The following is a 4,604-nucleotide window of genomic DNA, read 5'->3' as shown; positions in this document are numbered from 1 at the left end:
AGAGAGAGAGAGAGTAAGGGCTTTCCTAGAATTGAACTTTTTCCAGGGAGAACATTCTAAAACATATATAATCCCAAATTAGGCAGATTTTGACATATGAAAATATTTCATGATATCCTGAGCATGTAGTTGGTGCACAGAGGCCCAAAGAATAATGACTTATAAGACAATATTCTCAATGACATTTAAAACAGTAGCCAAGAGGAGTCATTGCATATATGAAGTAGATAGAAGACATCTGGCTAAATGTTTTGTGACCCAATAAGAAAATAGAAAATAATTATCCATGCCAATTTATTTGTAATACTATTAAACAGTAAGGAAACAATTTCCTAAGATCATCTTAAACATTAAAACTTTTGGAGTTTACACTCTGATAAGTAATTAATAATCATATAACTTTATAATTATGTTGATCCCCTGTGTACTATTCAGTTAACGGTTCTAAAGTCATCCAGGTCTGGTCAAAATGCTTCCATTCACACTGGAAGTGGAGATGAAAAGTGGACAGATTTCAGAGTCTGAGAATCAAATCTGGGTTTGTTTCCCAGTTCTCAGCAAATGACAACCTCGTCAACCCTCAGTTTCATCATCTATAAAATAAGGATAACAATCTATTTATAAAATTAGGAGATCGTGTATGCCAAAGACCTGGCGTGTAGAAATCACTCAAGATAAAAGCTGTAGAATAATGAAGATTTCCTAATTCTTGTCCATCTTCTGAAAATCTTCCTAAACATCTCTTTCTAAAGAAATAATTTTTTCCCCCTAACAAAATGCTTTTTACAGATCCAAAGCGTGAGATCCAGGATGGCAAATACACTTTTAGAAAATTTCCAAATTCTTTTGGCTGCAGTTGTAAAACTAGCGCTACAAATTGGGCACATACACATAAAAAGTCCTTTAAAAATGTCCCAATCTTGGTTGGGCCAGGTTTTATTCCGTAAGTGATTGGATAAACCCTAAAATGGAATATTTACCACATACAAAAGGAAGAAAGAGAATGAGAGAGATACTGCCGTAGTAGCCTCTGCAATCTGGATTTGAGTTCCCTTTACTACAGGGTTTCGGGAGGGACCTGGGGAACCCAAACACTCAGCTAATAAGCCTGGTGGATGTTGAAAAGGCCAAGCACCTGTCACAACCGATAACCGACTCTCCTGACAAGAACCAGAATGAGGACACCACAGTGTTCTTTTCCACAGCTGAAAGGTAAACAACTATTGGCAGCTCCTAATTTATAGATAGGTAATAGCCCTGGCCTGATTTTGGTTTCCTGGGTGTAGGTGATTATGTGATGCAAAAGAAAAGACATTTTCCTTTATGTGTTCAGAGTTAGAGCAAAGCCTAGGCCGTGTTTTGAACTGGACAAGATAAATTTTTGTTTCCCTTTTTCACCTCATTTCTTTAGTTTCTAATATTCATTTTCTTCCGTTTCCAGTCAGTCAGGCTGCCCAAAAATCTTTCAGTGGGTTTCCACCTGGATCATGTACGCAGTGTGCCCGGCATGTAGAAATAACTCGAAACAAAAGCTCTAGAATAACGACAATGACATAATTCTTACATGTCTTCTGAAAGTCTTCCTTACAGTCCCCTATGTTCCCTCAAACGCTTCTCTCCATCCCAAAATTCAACAAGATGTTACTTTAAAATAATCAGGGTCAAATAATTTATCTTAATCTGTGATTAATTGATAGTCCTATAATCATGAGACTCATTTATATACATATTTTTTTTTTTTGACCGATGACTCTTTCAATAGAAAAACACACGAGCAACAAGTATCAACAACACATCTCTGGGAATCCAAACAGCACTGAACTTCAGTTCTTCACCTTGGGGGGGTGGCCTGTCCACACCCACGACCACGGCATGATCTCTTTCCTATGGCTCTAGGGTCAACTGCTCCTGGGGCTTCATGTTCTCCTACTGCATTTTTTTCACTTCTGAGGCAAATAACCGCCTCTGCTGAGGTCATGGAGTCTGTGCAGTTGGCCTTAAGTTGGCCTTAATGGAAATCACAAAGTGTCCTTCGTTAGGTAAGAAGGTCTGGGCATTCAGGGCCACAATCGGGGTATGATCTGGCTAGGCCACATCTGCAAAGATCACATGCACCATTGCGATAAGCACTCGGGATTTCCGTGGGTGTCGAGCATCCTGAATCACAGGAATAATATTGGGGTCCTCTTCTTGGCCAAGTAAATGAGGTCATGGCCAGAGCAGTGGGAGAATTCAACTGCGTAGACTAGACCATCCAGGCCTACAATGTCAGAGACATGAGAGACGGTGGTGCCTGAGGCAGCCCCAAGGCAGAGCACCTTGGCCCCTGGCTTGATGTGGATCTGGTCTGAACCACCCAGAATTGCTGCTGCCAGCTTGGAGTAGAAGGGGTTCCAGGCTCGGTACGCAAATTTGTCATCTCCTTCAGAAATGGAGACTCTCTTCTCTCCACAAACTGATTCTCCAGGGACCAGATTCTTGGTGGCCAGTGCATCTTCCTTTCCTCGACAAATGAAGACACGCTTGTGCCGATGAGGTTCCACCATCACATTCTTCCCCGACTGCTTCCCTCTCTTTCCTTCTCCCCCTACCATGACCCTGGGCGCCACCAGACTGGAAACCTCCTCTTCCTCTTCCTCCTCCACCTCCTCCTCCTCGTCCACAGCCTCTAAAGCCTCCACCTCGACCTTGACCTCCACCAAAACCTCTTTGGCCTCCACCTCGACCGCCACGATCACCAAAGCCCCCTCGGCCGCTGAAGCCACCCCCACGGGGACTGAAACCTGGCTTCATGGCGAGCGCTGACCGACTCAACTTAGGAGTCTGCAGCGTCCCTAACTCCACGAGTCCCCAATTATCATTTATATTTTCTAAAAGAGGATAATTGTTGCCAAAATGCATGCCCAATTAGAAGACTGTAGGAGAGTGTTACACGTATCACATCAATATTGTTTTTCTTCTTTTTTTTTTTTTTCAATTGGGAGAATGAGAAAAAAAATGCTTGGACTTTTGATAGACGAATCCTCAGGATTTGCTCCTTTAAACTGACCTGATTTTTTCTATATTTATCCTCTCCTAAAATTCTGCTACCATCGAGTCTCTCAAAGCATCACATATTTTCGTTTGTTTGTTCTTGTCCAGGAAGATCCTCATAACAAGGGGGTCTCTGGCAGTAGAGATAAAGAGGAGGATGTAGAAGGGCCCATCATTTGTGCTTACGGATATGAACTAACTCAGAGCCAGCAACTTTTTCATCTGACTATTTTTACAAACCTACATAGTTACTATTATAAAAAAGGGCTCACCCAGAACTGGAGATAAGTCATTCAATATTATTGTCAGTCACAGAAACAAGGCTAAATGTGCATACGATGTGTAATATGTTCAGTCGTTACAGGAAAGAAAAAGACTAGTTTTCCACATTGCTGAGAGCATGTGACTGAACCGAGAACCCCACAAGGAGCCTCCCATTCCCATGGAACTTGGAAAGGTTCACAGGAGTCTGCGCACCACTGCATCTACGAAGAAGATTGCCAAGAGCTGTCACCACAATCACCGTACAATGGGAGAAGCTCCAGCTTTGAAAGATTAAATGTCATCCCCCTGGGGAAACAGTGCTGAGAAGGGAAGCCAAGCTTCTAATTCCCATCACTTCTTTTACTGCAGCCTGTCCTGAGCCTCCTCCAATATATTATATCTCAGCTTTCAGTCTACCCATTGCTGGTCTCATAAAGCACAGATGTGCACAAAAGTACATTTTAAATTGTGAGCATTTGGATTTGTTTTTGTTTGTTTGACTCTCAAATGTTGACTCTTAGATCAGTAGTTCTCATTTTGAATCAGGTAATAAAAAGAGCTTCATCTTCTCTGGGTGAGCCAATTTTGAAATTTGATTTTTGCTACCAATGATGCAGCTGGGATGAACTTAAAATTCTGAGGCCAAACTGTCCCTCACTATGTGATAACTTTGTGCTAATAATTCGAGTTTCTCAAGCACAATTTCCTCTCTTTTAGAATGGGAATGATTATATTAACCCAATAAAGTTGTTTTTATGATTTGAAAGGGTTAACTGTCCCATGGATTATTGCAATAGCCTTACATTTCCTTTTATGGCTTCTGCTTTTATCCACCTTTCATCTATTATCCATAGAATGGATAAAGTGGTCCTGTTAAAACATCAGTCCACCACTTTCTGCCCATTCCCCCCACTCTCATGTCTTCTTACCCTATTCATAGTTCAAGCCAGAGTTCTTCATTGGCTTACATTACCGACTACCTCTTCATTGCCTCTCTGACCTGTCACCCAGGATCATTTTGCTGCCACCATATGGATCCCTTATTATTTCTCAAATACTCCCAGAAACACTTCTGCCTCAGGGCCTTTGCATTTGCTGTTTTTCCTGCTTGGAAATTCTTGCCTTCAGAATTCACAGGAATCATTCACTCACTTCCCTTTTGGTCATTATCACAAAGTTTTCTTCTCAAAGAGGTTTTCCCTAGCTCTCCACTAAAATTACAACCCACTCTCTTCACACTTCCTCTTCCCTGCTTTGTTTTTCTCCTTAGCACCAACTAACATATCCTGCATTTACTTATTTGTATG

At 41.5% G+C, this 4,604-nt stretch overlaps 1 pseudogene; it reads right to left on the bottom strand.

Moving 5' to 3' along the window:
- Positions 1–1,755: 1,755 nt before the first annotated feature.
- Positions 1,756–2,793, bottom strand: LOC100960134 (annotated as a pseudogene).
- Positions 2,794–4,604: the final 1,811 nt, after the last annotated feature.

This window comes from Otolemur garnettii, unplaced genomic scaffold (assembly GCF_000181295.1).
Source record: "Otolemur garnettii isolate 467f Iridium unplaced genomic scaffold, OtoGar3 scaffold00014, whole genome shotgun sequence".
NCBI lineage: Eukaryota > Metazoa > Chordata > Mammalia > Primates > Galagidae > Otolemur > Otolemur garnettii.
The sequence above is the reverse complement of the archived record's forward strand: the minus strand, read 5'-3'. Positions and strand labels throughout refer to the sequence as shown.